The sequence below is a fragment of the Eucyclogobius newberryi genome, unplaced genomic scaffold (assembly GCF_026437365.1).
Source record: "Eucyclogobius newberryi isolate DKJ021-1_F unplaced genomic scaffold, fEucNew1.0.hap1 SCAF_2, whole genome shotgun sequence".
Taxonomy (NCBI): domain Eukaryota; kingdom Metazoa; phylum Chordata; class Actinopteri; order Gobiiformes; family Gobiidae; genus Eucyclogobius; species Eucyclogobius newberryi.
The window spans coordinates 13,622,587-13,639,218 of record NW_027315834.1 but is presented as its reverse complement, the minus strand read 5'-3'; the positions used below and the strand labels follow the sequence as shown (position 1 = coordinate 13,639,218).

Below are 16,632 nucleotides of genomic sequence, written 5' to 3'. Positions count from 1 at the left end.
TGCGACGCACATGGATTAGTCTGTTTACATCTAAATAGCGCCGCATGTGAGTGACGTAGAAGAATTTGATTGACATATTATTCTAGCCAATAAGATTAGCTTTAGAAAGAGGGGCGGGACAAAGGGCTTATTGACACAGAATCTTCTGTATTATCGTGCGTAAGGCTCCGGGAAGGCTGTAAAGAGCCAGATTTCTCGGCAGGATTTTGCGCATAACGTTTTCTGATTTTATTAGCCTTTTGGACGTGCATTTTGTTAGATATATGTACAAAAATAAAATAAAAATATTATATATATATTTTTTTAACCTCTATATGGGAAATTCATGGGTAAACTCATATTTACACATTTTCACATATATTGTTTTTAGCAGTTATAATTGCTATTAGTGGCCTACATAACATCAAAATGTATGTTTTATGATCATAGAGGAGCTAAAATTGTAATAAAACAGTTTGGCACAGTTGGCACATATTTGGATCACTTGTTCCGAATATACTTTTTGATACAAAAAGGTCAACAGCACCAAAATGCCTGTTCCTAGAGATCTGAAACTTTACACAGTTGTTGTCAACAAGATAAACATAATGTACAGTGAACAGCATATGCACACAATGAAGTATGTCATGCTCAGAACCATTACAAATTGACAATATTCAGTCGAGACTAAAAAAGGATGTTTTGTTTATGTTTGGGCCTCTGTAGTGTAAGTTCTGAAGCCCTGACAGTATTCATGTGCACATCTGCAGAAACTAGAAGGCCTAAGCTTTCTAATGATGCATCACACTTGCATGTGGAACATAAGATCCTCTTTTAATAAGCAATGCCATTTGGGTATGTCCAACCATTGTGCACAGGGCGAAAATAGGTGGATGGTAACAGGTTAACATGATTCTCCTGCTTTAGTGTTACTGTGTACGTCGCATAAAGTACTTTTTATACAATCGTTTGTCGCAATTTTTAATTTGCTTTACAGTGAACCCTCGTTTATCGCGGGGGTTACGTTCCAAAAAGAACCCGCGATAGGCGAAATCCGTAAAGTAGAAACCTTTATTTTTTTACAGTTATTATACAATGAAATACTCCATAAAACATTGAAGCTCACACGCGCGCTCTCACCGGCCTCGCAAACTTCAATTTGGCAAGCGGTTTTACGTACGTGTACATATTAATCCATAACGTTATTGACACACAGGTAAAGAAGACGCGGAGAGACTGTTTAGCCAATCAGAATGCAGAACACAATGCATGATGCAAATCCGTGAAGCAGCGAGACCGCGAAAAGTGAACCGCGTTACAGCGAGGGTTCACTGTATACAGTATCGGCCTTCAGTGCTACAAATCAGGGTAAATCGCAATTCAATACAGTCAGGATGACATGGCAATAGTACTGGAAAATGTACTACTAGACCATGATGCGGCACACAAAAAGCCATAAAACACTACACACAAGTTTATTTTCTATATATAGAAGATGTGAAATGCACGTATCTCCACAGAAGCAGGGTCAGATCAAATATAAAAGAGGGCACTTTCCCGTGGCGGCCCAGGATTCAGACACGGCAGACCGCAACGGATAAACGAACGCAGCAGAAACCCAGGCAAGGCTTTTATTATCAAAACCAGCACTGTCAACAGGTTCCTAGAGGGCCGTGCTTGAAAACAAACCATAAAATAGCAGGCAGTGTGGTGGCGTTTTGTAAAGGATCAGACCGTGAATTAAGCGGCCGTTATATACTGTACTGTAAAAACATACACGCATCTATTTCGCCACTACATCTAGTAACTGTTTACATAAAGTTTATTATTGTGCTGTGTTCAACTTCCATATAACCTTAACCCTTTCAGAAACCATAATAAATGCCTGAGCCCCCATGAGTCAAACGCTGCCCCCACATCCAGCAGTTTACTCGAGATGTCGGGGCCGATAGGGGCTGATTTACAGTGCTCCAGCATCATTTGGTTTCAGAGTGTGTTGACTTTTGGACACTCGTGTTTGTGTGTACGAGGCCCGTGCGCGTCCCACGAGATTCTTCATTCTGATCAAAGCTGCAGATTAACATCAAAGTCAGGATGTTTGGCCGGTTCAATGTCGAGATTCCATTTACAGTACTATACTTGGTCAGTACGGTAAAGTAAAGGGATTTCATTTTCCATGACTTTACTTGTATTACTATGACGGAACACTTTTAATCACTGTCACTGAGGCTGCGTTTACCACATTAAAATTAGGACTAAACAAGGACTAAACTCAAAACTACTTGCATTTCTATATTTTTTATTAAGAATCCGGGAATAAATCACCTACCAGCCAAAGTTTACAACACATCATAGAGCATGTTAAACAATGTTAAATATGTTTTATTCATACAGCCAAAATGGTTTAACAGTGGTTAGAAGAGAGAACGAGAGCAATGTGTGGACAAGTCTTGAGTGCAGGCATGAATGATCTTATTGCCATTGTAGAGAGCACTAAAGCCAAGGTAATGACATTAGGGTTAGAGACTAGAGTTAAGACTAGTTTTAAGTATAGACAGAAAAGAAAAATCACAGGTAACGTACTATTATTTTGTGTTGAAAATGACAGTATCAAGTATCAAGCCTGTTTCTTAATATCAAAATCAAGTTTGTAGTGTGTTCCAACCAAGTAGTCTATGGAGAAAACACTGTAAATGCTACAAATCCTTTGGGAATCATTTTATTTATTGAAATATATTTGAATTTACTGTACATTGTTCCAAAAGGCACACTCATAAAGTAGAACCGCAGTCCTTCAGTCGTTTAGTTGAAAAATCAGTCGATGGTCTCTTAATCGACCACATTTCTAGCAGACTTAATCTATTATATATATTTTCTTACGATTATAACGATGCGGTATGTACAACAAGAGCTGGAATTTTGGGAGACTGGATAGTTGAGTCTACCTTTTCATATATGAAGGTGTTGTATACTAGTTCTCTCTTGACATAGTTTTTGAACAAGATCCTAATCATTTTGAGAGCTATTGTCCTTTTCACCCCTTTTCAGTTGATTAATCGATTCACAGAGCATGTCTTTAGTCAACCGAGACTTCTTTTAGTCGACAAGAGCCCCATCATAAAGACAGACCCTCAACTATGAGCTGAGAAATTACTTCTGGAAACCATTTTCTAAATAACTCATTACTTCCAAGTGTTTCCATTCAATGGGAGTACTTGTAGAAACCCATTGTAAATGAGGTCTCTAGTGGTGTGCGTACACTTGTCATAGAGAAACACTATCCTTTAGGCTTCAGCTGATTTGAGTCTCCTGCCAAATCAGATATGACGACCGTCCATGCTCGATAGCTTCTATTTAACCTGCTTTGAGCGTGCCAACACTGCATGAATACAACAAACAAACAAGTACAAACAGAGAGAAAAGAAGAGAGGACGAGACAGTCAAAAAAGGGGCAAAAAATAAGGTCATAAAAAGTCAAAAGGAATGCAGGCGGATAAAGCAAAAAAAGAGAAGAAAGACAAAAAATGTCTTGTCGTTAGAAATTAGATACTACAAGCATAGAGTGAGGCTAAAACAAACTTGGCGCTTGAGGGACAATTGCTAGACTGTAAGTAACAGTCTCATAATTTAAACAGACAAGGCTTTTAATTTTGCATGGCAAGTCCGGTAAAAATAGTCACCGCACCAGGGACACAAAACTCCAGTTCTTTTAAGGCATTTCACAGGTCCTGCAAGCTGGTACAAGCTGGTCCTGCATTTATGATCTTAAAATATTACAATCTTCTAATGCTGACACATTTACTTACAGAAAATGCATCAACCCTATATAAGGATGAACTACCTAAGCAAAGTCTTGAAGAACGCAAAATAACTCAATGTGGTAGCCAATGACTGCATTCTCAATAACTATGTGTACAGATAAACAAAAATGTCAGAACTGCATTACATCGCTATAAATATGTGTTATATGCATCTTCACATCTGGATAATTACAATCCAGACCCAGACATAAAGGATTGGACATTATTGCATTTGAATAATGATTACTCCAATCAATTACAAAGAATGTTATAGGCGTTAAATCTTGAATTTCACTGCCTATACTTTACTACTTTTGACAGCACATAAATATTAGTTATGAGATAATGATGATTTAATTCATGACAGATGTAATCGTTTAGTTTTTTCATCACAACCAGATATACTGTACACAGTTCTGGCGACAAGTGAATGATATGTGCTGCTTCTGACATAAAATCAAGCATCTCGCTCTAAATAAAACCCCTACAGCTTCTTTGAATTAATGAAGCAGATGGTATCAAAGGTGTGACTATGCCGAGATGAAGACGTGCTTTAATTCCATGTCGGACTTCTCGGTTGACAAACAGAGCGTAGTCAGTGGAGCGCCGATGGTAAATAAGAACACCTGCGGAGTCAGTGGGCATCAACACGACCAGGAGCCCGCGGCGGCGCTGGCCACAGCAGCTGCTAAATCACTCCACAGTCTTTTCAAAGCTGGTTTGGCAAAATGTCCGCTTCTGATGTGGGACGGCCAGTTTAGATGAAATAAATCACCAAAGTTGTGTGCCAAAGCTTAAATATTCGGTTCATTTAGCGGCAGGTTTCAAAGTCAATGTCAAGCACAATAGATACTCTGTGTTTCTAAAACCAGTTGACGGCCTTTTTACTGGTAATATGTCAAAATGGTCATAGCGCACCTTCGTCTTTAACCAATCTGCTTTTTACACCTACATTTTTGATGGATGATCAGAAAAACAATCTTAAAAGACAAACAACAAAACCCAATTTACTATACATGTCTCTCTGGCAATTTTCTGACAACTCTCAAAGCAGAGATTACACTAAAATTGTAGGTTGTTCCATTAGGAGCTATTTTTTGCCATTCTAAACAGTGCCAAGAGTGGATGGGAAGATAGGGCTGTAATCCAGTTCGGTCGATGAATGGATTGATGGTGTCTTGGTTGACCAGATTACTTATTAGTTGACTTATTATTGTAATATGATTATAAGTATTTAAGTGGATCACAGCAGAGAGAAGAATGCATGGAGAGAGTTTTGATAGTGACTGGAGAGTTTAATCTGCTATTTCACTTATGAAAATACTCGTTGTGTGGTTCTTTTCATGATGTTGAGAGCTTTTGCTAGCACCACGCCATGTCCCCTTTAAGTTGATTAATGTCTTTAGTCAACAAAGAATGTCTTTGGTCAGCTACAGCCCTACTGAAAGAATCTCAATTTTATTTTCTTAGTAGATTAAAACAATTCAACAAAGAAAACAGTGAGTCAAGAAGTTGAGGATAACAATAAATCATTAGCATGTACTTCCTCTCATGGTGAAGAGACTATTTGGCCAAAGTGCAAATCAGTTGCCATTAAGCGAGATAAGTTTTCTTTCTCAAAGACTCAGTTTTCCAGACGCCAACCAAAACAAACTTGAGCCGTCACAGGAGTAGTAGCAGTACATCATGCAAACTGGCTCTACATGTTCCCAAGACATGTCAGACTAAAGAACAACAACGTCAAGGGAAGCAGGTGTTCGCCGAAAGCCATATCATTGTTCACTTCTTGTAAAATAATGGGAGGTAGTGTGAAAGGCCCGTATATGAATTTGAAGAGTGAAAACATATTTATGAAGTGTCAGGTAATGTTAAGTTTTTATAGGATGTGCCTGTTGATGATTAGACGAAAGACAATGGACTCTTAACTAATTTGTTACAGACAACTTCATTGGGGTATACCTCATTCTTTCCACAATCAAACTCTCCATCAAGTCTTGGTTTTAAGAGCCCTGTACTAATATAGGGGGCTGAGATTTTTTCCAGATTCATAACTGCAAGTGGCTGGCAAGTCTTCAACTTTTATGTAAAACAGATGTTGCGGCGCACTTTGGATTTTTGGCAAGGGGGTCTCCGAAATCAAAAAGCAGAGTTCGTCGGAATAGAGAAATGGCAGGGAGCTCACTCACTTACCATCACTTTTAAGCAACCTCAAACCTGAAAGTAACCCCAGCATTTCTTACCACGGGTCAAAACCAAAACTCAACCTTCTTGGCTCTGCTGGGAAGCGTTTACCTCAGTGTTTGTCCTTTTTGGAGAACGCATCAGAAGTGTAAATCAGCCACAACATCCAATGGTGATTTTACAGGTGAAATAAATATCTTTACAGCCTGTAAGAAATCAAATGTGGTCTCGGAGTCAACTTCATAGTTTTGGCACGTGCTACAGCTCTTCTAAGGGGCTTAGAGCTTGAATAATACTTACCTTTATAATGATTTATGCGACGTACCGGAAATTGTTTTGTACATGAAATTGTAATCTTTTGTTTTCTGTGTTTCTATTGCTTTATTATCAGTTTATTTGTTAAAACTGGGGTACCATACACTATACTAGTAAATTAATATAATGTACTGTAAAAGTAGCATGTCTAATAATAACAACGCATTTTATCTACAGCTAGGATCGACTTTGCTGTCTGAAACTTCATGCATAAACTTTACAAATGAGCCAAAGTTAGATACATAAATATACTTCTTTTGCGGTTTGTAAATCAGGCACAGCTGCTTTAATGTGTTCAATATAGAATAACATTGATGGATTATCTAAAAAAGAGAGAGCCTAATAATAGTAAAACAAGTTACACAAATTACAAAGCAGATCATTTCGATAAACTTTTTTGAGTTGATTATTCTTCAAATTGCCAGTGTTTAATTTCCAACTTGTTGCCACGACGTCTTAAAATGATCCTGCCACAGAGAATTCCATATGTGGACCACATGCTGACCAAATCTAAGTGTATTTAAAGTACTGTTTTCTAGCATTTCCAAACCAACTCCATTTATCTCTGGTCTGGAGAAGTCTTTCAGAGTTTAAAATAAACAGGAGCATGAAGACGGGAGAAGTACCCCAATTAGGGCCCCATGGCTCAAGGCTGGTTTAATATCAATAGCTGGCTCTTTCTGCATCTCTGTCTCTCACACACTGAAAGTTTAAGTATGGCCTCAGACCTGGCAGGCGGCTCGGCTTCTTGGAGCGGCCTTGTCTTTAATTTAAAGTTGATTGCCGTGGGCCCTCTGTGAGTGACTAGTGAAATATGAGTGCGGTCGAGCGAGGAGTAAGAAGGCTTGGACCTGAATTTGGCTGTGCACTTGTGATTTTATGTGCATGTGCTCTCCGAAGTAATAGATCATCCAAATATCGGGCCGTCCGAGACGTATGTGCATGCAGAGGTCCCTGCGGAGCCTGGGCGTCCTTGTGTGCATGTGGTTTTTGGCCCAAGTTAGCGCTGAAATTTGGCCTGCCAGCGAGAGATGTCAACCGGGAATCGGGCAAAGCAGAAAGCAAACTGAATAGAAGTACCTTTCTCCAAGTCGAGCAAGGTGTGAGGAGGTGAAAAGCACAGAAGGGAGCTTTACTTACAGAAATCTGATGGAATTAATGTCAACAAACAATTTTAGTAGATGGCAATGTGATAAAAGTTTGACTTATGAGGAGTTCATTGCGAGTTGTTTATATATGCTCAACACGCAAAGCAGCAAAGGAGTTGGTATGTTGCAGTATGGCGAACAAAAGTTATTTATTTTTAAATGAAAAAGATTTGAGAAGTCAGCGATTATTTCTTAGACTTTTTAAATACATTATCGGTCGTATAAAGGTTGAAATAAAGTGTAATGGCTTTTAGATAGAGAATATTTACAAATAAAGGGTATTATTGATACAAATCTGAAATTGTTAATCATTTTTTGACATTCTGAATTAACAATGCCATGTCCATTATTATAAAAATATATTTTCGTATGTGTTAAGAGTTTGTTTAGTCCAAATAACAATTACGATTATCAAAAGATGACTATAATTCTTTTATATAGTTGACTAGGCAGTGCAGAGGGTCAAGTGTCCATCTGGGAACCGTAAGATTACCGGTTTCTATCCCCCAAAGAATCAGAAAAGCACGTCATATTATGGCCGCATATGACGATTTGGCCCCATTGCCAACTCCAGACAACGAGAACGGCACCATGGTCCAAAATCACAATCAAATCACCGCACAACATTTGCGTGATGACCCGACGACAAAGAAGCCAAACAAATTGCAATACATATTTTTCAGTAGCTAGCTTTACCTCAACAGCTCACAGATGGTAGCGTTCCAAACCTCAAACCATGGATAAGGACAAAGCCGAAAGATGGAGTTTGAATTTCAAAGTATAATCTTTGTTCCATCGTCCATGTACTTTCCAGAAGACCCACTTTGATGTGTTGGATAAGTTTCATTCCCACCCAGAGTATCTGTATAAGCCCTGCTTTAATGACAGCCCTGTGCTTCCAAAACCAGAGCTCTCGTCACTCTCCAGACTCAGCTTTTTTTATATTTTACACACATGACTTCATTTGTAAATAAACCAATACAAGCCAGCGTTTTAATATCAATACAATCACAAAGTCAAAGGTATATTTTGTAACTTTTCTGTTATTGCTTTGCCTGGAATGTTCCTCAGTATTGCATTAAACTTATCAATTTAGCATTTGCTAAATTTAAAGCTGAAAGAAGACCTCGGAAAACATGCTATCTGTCTATCTACTTTTGACTGGGGTTGCTTCTTGGCCAGTCACAATAACACATTTCCAAACAAAGTGCGATATATTGCTACAGGAAATCCCACTAAACCATTTTCTAAAAGTTATATATTGTAAAAAAGAAATGAGCTGCAATGAATGAACGGCATAATTAAACACTTCGGCGCCACAGGTGCCGCCTCGCGCTCGCACGGTACTCTAAAGATACCGCCAGACGGAAAAAAACATCTGCCAGGTTGAAAAACAAAGATCAGGTTTTTTACAACACAATCAATATTTTGCGAGCGCCATTGTACTTTTCGCTCGCGCCACCTACAGCGGTTAAGATAACCGTGTGAGCACCGTAGTACTCGCGAGCACACATTTTTACTTTTTGCGAGTGCCACCTACGGCGGTGGGACAAACCTTAGCCCAGCGAGAACACTGAGTAGCTATAGTTAGTCATAGAAGTTACTTATTCAATTCTCTAAATCTCAAATCTTGTTTTACTGCAACATTGGTTTTAAATAGCACTTTTAAAGAGACACAAATACATTATTAGAAAAAGCAACATGGACAAACAAAAGAACAAACTTTTTCTTTTACTCTAATATATTTATTCCCAAAAAATATTGTTCCGGCTATTATTTACCAAGCGTACGTCAATACAGTAAATCAGCCAGGCCTAGTCGCTTGTCCATAGATTTGACCTGTAACTTGGCTTGGTTTTCATGCCATACTGTGGAACAAAGGAAGCAATAACATCTCAAATTAGACGAGCAGAGAAGTTGCATGGTGGTGCATCTTTACGCTTCTAAAGTCTGCAACAAGTGGACCGTTTCTAAGTGCATTTATGAGTCACGAGAGATACTTAAGTGCAATATATTGTCGACGAGGTACTAAAGTGCTTGTCGACGAGGAGACAGTCAGACAGGTCAACCATGCTGCTGGTGTAAACGAGTAAAGGGAGAGTGTTGCTCATGTCTCTGTGGACAAATCCCACGAGGAGAAAGATAAAACAACAATTAGCACCGCCGTCTGTATAAAAAGTGCTCACCTGAACAGTAACAAGGCCTGAGGGAACACACACAGCGGCACATGCTTTGTAGGGTAAGTAAAGTACAAAATGGATAGAGATTAAACCGATATTTTGTGAGAAAAATAAATTGACAAATCATTTCAGATCACAGATTTTTTACTTGAATATTCAACTGTTTCATCATAAACCGCTTATCATTTAGAAGTGCCCATTAAAATATGTGTGCACACTATAAACCTATAAAATGCTGCGTGTTTGCCAGGCTGATAACCACTGAATTGACATCAAATCACAGAATGTAATAGCGTGACTCAATTTCTACCACTGCTGCACCTTTATGTAATTTCTCATTGCGCAATTTTATTTCAATACTGTAGGACCAGTTCTCAACAACAGAACAGTACAGTCGAATGTTTGAACTACGGGGAAATATCTATCAATTGTATCCATTTTTAATCATGATATGGATTTGTCCTGATCTAGTCCAGGTTTAGTCCTAATTTTGATGTGTTGAACGTGCAAGTGTGAGCGCACCCTAAGGCAGTAGAACAATGTAACTAGAGATATCACTACTGTTGTTATGCAGTTCAATTTCACTTAAAGGCGGTATGGACGATTTTTCGGCGATTTGAGAACGCAGGTGGAAGTGCGCATGCGCACTCCCCCGTGCGGACTGATACAACACACACATGCGTTTGTTTATTGGCACAACGGAGCGCATCGCATCTCTCGTCTCCCGTAGATTTCTGTCCACTTCTGCGTCAGCTCGAACTGTCTTTCTCCGTCTTCATTTTGCCCCGTACACTGAGGGAACTATATTATGATAGATCCATGCGCTTAGGCACGCGGAAACGTGGGGACAAACCGCACGCGGCTGCATTTAGTATATAAAATTATGTTACAGAGGTTTCAATCTCTTTTCAATCTCAGTTGATAGATTAATTGTCACTAACCACTTTAATCGAGTGAAGACATTTTGCCTGGTTCCACTTGTAGTTACACAATTGGGCAACCAGATGGCGCACATGTGCCCTCATATAACTGTTACCTCTCACACTGCAGTATTTATGGACTAATCGTAAATCACACTATTTAACACGGTAGTGAAGAAAACAGACAGGATTATTTCGATTTTTGCATCAGATGGAAAATGATTGATCTTTTACCTGCACAAGCTAAGGTAAGCCACTAACGTTAGCGACTTTACAACGTGAGTTACGTGACTCTTGAAAACAGAATTCTTTATTTAAATCACTACAACAATGAGTCTAAACAACACTCTTTTTTATTTCATTAATTCACGTTGTCCAACAGTTCAAAGACCTGTCACTGTCGCTGCTCTGCGTTTACTCTCGTAACGCAACGTGGTCTAATTATGACTCCTACAGTAAAAAAAAGAAAGATAAAGCCCTGCATTGACGTCACCGTGTAACAGACTATTGACCGCAAAGGCCTCAAACTATCAGTTACAGAAAAATGTTTCCCTAATCAGAAAAGTAGGGCTGTGGTCGACAAATATCTTGGTCAACATCAATTAGTCGTAATACTGTTAGAAGCTAAACTACACAGTATTTCTGTGATCTAACACAAACTGCACACACAAATATGACTTTATTTGTGTAAAAAGACTAAAAGGTAAAATCGAATTATTCCCAAAACTTAAAAGGTTGAATGGACGATTTTTTTGGCCCAAATCTGAGTCTTATTTCCTCGTGGCGTGGACTGCTGATTAGTCCTGCCACGTATCAATCATAAAACGCACCTACCGCTCACCTGCAGCCGCGTGCGGTTCGTCCCCACGTTTCCACGTGTCTAAGCGCATTGATCTATCATAATATAGTTCCCTCAGTGTACGGGACAAAATGAAGACGGAGAAAGACAGTTCGAGATGGCTTATAAGAGACGGAAATCTACGGGAGACGAGAGATGCGATTGCGATCCGTCGCGCTAATAAACAAACGCACGTGTGTGTTGTATCAGTCTGCACGGGGGAGTGCGCATGCGCACTTCCGCCTGCGTTCTCAAATTGCCGAAAATCGTCCATTGCGCCTTTAAGCCAAAACGTGCCTTTTACTTTCCGCTTAAGAAATCCTTTAAAATCCAAATTAAATGGGGGAAAAAATGTTGGTCGAGCCCATCAACCGATGAATCTACGAAACGACTACAAGCCCTACAACTCCAGAGAACAGAACATTACGATTGCTTTCCTCTCTTCTCTAATACCTGCCTTACCTTCTCTCGCGACAGACGCCCGTAGGCTTCGACTTTCTGCTGTTTGCATTCCTCCTGCGCTCTATTTAAAGGCCCCAATCAGCCTGCAAACTTTAGGAATGTAAGCCTGAACATCGTCTCGCTCGCGGTCCTCCATCTTTGCGCCCTGTAAACGCAGCGTCTCTAGCCTCGCACCACTGAGCCGGATGTGGAGCTGCTGTGCACATAAATATACAAGAAACGAGGGTTAACAGTGTTTATCGAAGCAAACAAGTGTCTTTGGTGACTAAGGATCTCTGCGCCTTGTGGATGTGCCAAGCGGGTTTCTGTGTCTGGCAAAGGATATTCAAAGGCGGCAACTTTTTTCAGGTCAGTGGGCAATTTCAACTGTGGTGGAATTTCTATGCCATTCAGTTAGGGATACGCAAGGGATTTAACAGGTGCAAACTGGAACTGTGCGAAAGTAAGCACGATAAAGTCTTGGAAATTGTAAAACAGGAACTAAAGACAGCTCAAAGTCTTTTCACAAGTATTAACTCAAATGAAATGTAAAGCAAAATAAATGGAAATAGGTTGCGGAGCTGTCGTAATAATAAATAAACTCAATTTTGAGGATAGTAGTTGACTAGCAAGCAATTATTTAAGTAAGATAAGTTGCACATTGAGATGATTTAAAAACATTTTCGACCAAATAAAGGTTAAAATATGGTGACTGGTGGCTTCTAGTTAGAATATTTACCAATAAAGAGTATTATTAATGAAAATCAAAACTTATTCATCCTTTTTTGACATTTTGATTCTGTCCGTCTGTAATTTGTAGTCCAAATAACAAATATTTTTAAAAATCGACAATATGATTATATTATTTTATATATTATATTCTTATTATTATTTACAGTTGACTAGTCAAAATTAGTCGATAAATCGTGGCAGCCCTATTCAATAACAATTTTGATACTACCAGTACAATGATGATAAAAATAGCATTTTTTATTTTTTACAACATATAGTCTAAAACAATTGAGAAAAGGTTGCATTCAGTCCTATTATATAGGGCTGCAACGCTTAATCAGCTCATTGTGACTAATCAACTATAAAACATATTCATTCTGTGATAATCGTAATCTTTATCTGAACTATACAGAAGAAAAAAACTTTTTATATCAAAAGTGTTTTTGCAAAATGTCAAACATGAATAAACTATTTCAGATTTGTATCAATAATACACTTTATTCATAAATATTCTGTATCTAGAACCATTCAGTCACCATAGTTCAACCTTTATTTGGTTAAATAGTTTGACTAGTCGACTAATAACATAACCGTTAGTTGCAGCCCTATAGTCCCATTTATGTGATGATTTCAGTGTTGAATTCAAAATTTGAATTCAACACTCATTTAATGAGTAGTGTCAGTGGTAGTTTTGATTTATCCATTAGTATATGGTAGTGTCATAGTATTTTGACGTACTTTTAAAACTGGTCTTAACTTGGTCTCGATCTGTCTTGTCTCAGTCTCGACACGCAACGGTCTCTGTCTTGTCTTGGTCTCTGGACCCTGTGGTCTCGGGTAGGTCTTGGTCTCGGTTAGTGCAGTTTTGACTACTACACTAGTACACAAGTATCAATTTTTGACATTCCTGTTTGTAAGTGCTATCAGAGAGGAGCTAATTACTTTCTGCTTTCAATAAATATTACAAGCATAAAGCTGGGAGCGATCATACAGCAAAGTCATTCTTCAAATGCAGGGCTGATGAAAAAACATCTATGGCCCTTGAATAAGACATTCTCAGTCATTCAATGGTTCCTCTCAGCACATGCCATGTTTTGGAGTCTATGTATAGCCCAGATAACATTTACTCAGTTACTGAGTAAGTTTAAATCAGTTGCAATTAATCCAAGTAAATGTTTCAGCTCTGTAAGTGCACAGTAAGTGCAGTCATTCAAACACAAAATAATATTAAAATACAAAACAGCCCAATCACAAATGAAGTCACATAAGCATTTACTAGATCTCCACTAATATCTAGTCAATGTATTATGAATGCAAAAAGACAGGCCTGTCTGTCTACCTGAACTATGTGTGGATATTATAACCGTGTTTGTACTAGATAAACTGGTAACAAACCTTTAACAAATAAAAAGGTAAATTCTGCACACACACAAAATATAAAATCATAACATCACCCAGCAATATATGTAGAAAAATAAACCATTATTGTTGACTACACAGCCCTACAAGGTCAAAACGTTCCCAATGCATAATTCAAATCAGCTACAACAGGCAAGAACTTTCAGAACAGAATATAAATAATTTGTACAAGGCGTTACATTTATTGTGGAGAGTCCGAGAGTAACATCTGTAAATGAAGAAATGCAAGATAAATTGGTTTGTTGCCATTCCCTGGAATGGGGACCATAAACAAAATGTTGTTTACCATGATAAAAAGGGTAAACATTAATAATAAATCATGCTATGTTTAGTACAATCGTGATAATTGCCATTTTATCAGCAGATTGTGCACTTTTCCATGATGTTCTCTTCTAGATTGTTGTTGTTTTCACTACACACAATAACATAACACAGTACGATGTCAATAATGTAACATGGAACTAAATTAAAAACTCAAAAATACCCTATTTAAACTGTCAATCAGGCTGCAATTTTAATAATGATCATAATATTATCAATAATAACGCAAAATCATGACACAAAATATCAATATCTGGCCATGTCTACGGTACATTCCAGACAAAGTACCGTAGTAACATCTCCATGGAAACAAGCAAGCGGTGGACCCTTCTTTGGAAAAGTTACACACTGCACCTTTAAAGAGTCAAACAAAAATACAGAACATTTAAAAAAGCGAGCCTATAGTTTAAGCTGATAACCCAGACAGACGGTTATAAATAAATGAGTACAATCCAGCGACGCGAATTACCGTAATGACGGGATAAAACGTCACACGGACGCGAATGAATTAGTACGAAACGACAACAAGCGCGTCGACGTGAACAAAAACACTACAAAGCTCTTTCCACGAGCCAAACGAGCAGATGCTATCGAAGAAACGGCGTGTAGCTTAGCCGCATGACACATCCCACGGTGAGTAACCAGATCCCTCCCGTCCCCGCGGAGTGTGGCGCGGATAAACTTTTGCCCCGCGGCCACTCGACGTCTCGTTATCTCATTTGCGTCCGCTAAACCCGCCTCGGAAAGCGGCGAAACTCACCTTGGGAGAGTGGCCCGCGGTCAAACTGGCATTATTATGTTGTCGCCGTCCATGGTTTTTTGGGGGGGCTTTCGGAGCGGTTCTCTGCGGCTCACGGGGGAACTGGAGAAACTAGAGGCGCTCGGGAGGCTCGGGACGGGACTAGCGGGGCACGAGGGGGAGGAGGAGGGAGAGCCAGTGCGCGCAGGCTGTGATTGGAGGAGCCGGCTGGCAGTCAGGAAGGAGGGGGCGTGGCTGTGCTGGGCCGCCAAAGAAGAGTATCATAGTGATGTTGATGAGATGATGATGTCTATGTGACCCAGACACACATTACATAAAAAGATTGTCTCTGTTTTTGATGTTTTGGATTGCACTCGGGCTCTTATAATATGTAGTCTGGGATAGCCAAATGAAATGTTAAGTTCAATTGTTGATATACAAGGACAGTTGAGTAAGGTTTGACAACTCTGAGCAGTGTGTTACACTGTATTAAGTTGAGAACACGCCATCAAAGGTCTCATTGTAAAACGTTTTAGAACAACTGGCCTGTAGTGCAAAATAAAAAACACCAAAGAAGAAGACGGAAATATGTCTAATTTAAAAAGTAGCTCCAGGTGATTTTTGTTTATGTAAAAGTAGAGCTCTCAAAGGGAAAAAGTTGGAAACATTTGGCTGAATGCTGTAGGCTTTATCTAAGAGAAGAAGAAAAAAATACTTAAAGGTGGTATGGACGATTTTTTTCAGCAAATCTTTTATCATATTTCCTCGTGGCGTGGATAAATCATCTGTCCTGCCACGCATCAATCATAAAACGCACCTACCGCTCACCTGCAGCCGCGTGCGGTTTGTCCCCACGTTTCCGCGTGCCTAAGCGCATGGATCTATCATAATATAGTTCCCTCAGTGTACGGGGCAAAATGAAGACGGAAAAAGACAGTTCGAGCTGACGCAGAAGTGGACTGAAATCTACGGGAGACGAGAGATGCGATGCGCTCCGTTGCGCTAATAAACAAACGCACGTGTGTGTTGTATCAGTCCGCACGGGGGAGGGCGCATGCGCACTTCCACCTGCGTTCTCAAATCGCCGAAAAATCGTCCATACCTCCTTTAAAGTGCAAGACTGTAGTAGTATTGACTCAGGTCTAAATCTGCGTCAACTGATAAAAGCGGGGCTGCCACTTTCCATCATCGGCCCTTCCAATCATCTCCAAACATTACATTTGCATGCACTTGTGCAGCAATTGAGACGGGCTGGTGAGGTAGGGTAAGGAATCCTTTGATAGTCCCTCAACAGACACAGCTAAATGCATTTTCTGCATGTGACCCCTCTGCCATGGGGCAGCCTGTCAGGAGCAGTGGGCACACAGTGTTCATGGACCTGTTCATGGACCATCTCCAGACCTTGAGCTATAGTCTTTGTCAGGATACTGTACCTGAAGGATTTTACCTATAGTCTGCGTGTTTTTGGTTGTTGGGGGAAACCAGAGCCCAGAGGAAACTCACTCAGACACAGGGAGAACATGCAAACAGCTCTGCTCCCATGCTGCCGGCAGAGAAAGAGTCTGCTGACCCCATGGGCTTTTGGACTGTTCCGGAGAGGTCACAGGGCCAAGTGATGC

The 16,632-nt window shown here is 39.6% G+C and overlaps 1 protein-coding gene across 1 annotated transcript in view; it reads right to left on the bottom strand.

Annotated features, from left to right (window-relative positions):
• Positions 1-15,176, bottom strand: part of il11ra (interleukin 11 receptor subunit alpha) — a 59,355-nt gene extending 44,179 nt beyond the window's left edge. Inside the window, exon 1 of the mRNA XM_072453582.1 lies at positions 15,035-15,176. The gene's annotated coding sequence lies outside the window, so the exon portion shown is untranslated. The remainder of the gene's footprint in view (positions 1-15,034) is intronic.
• Positions 15,177-16,632: the final 1,456 nt, after the last annotated feature.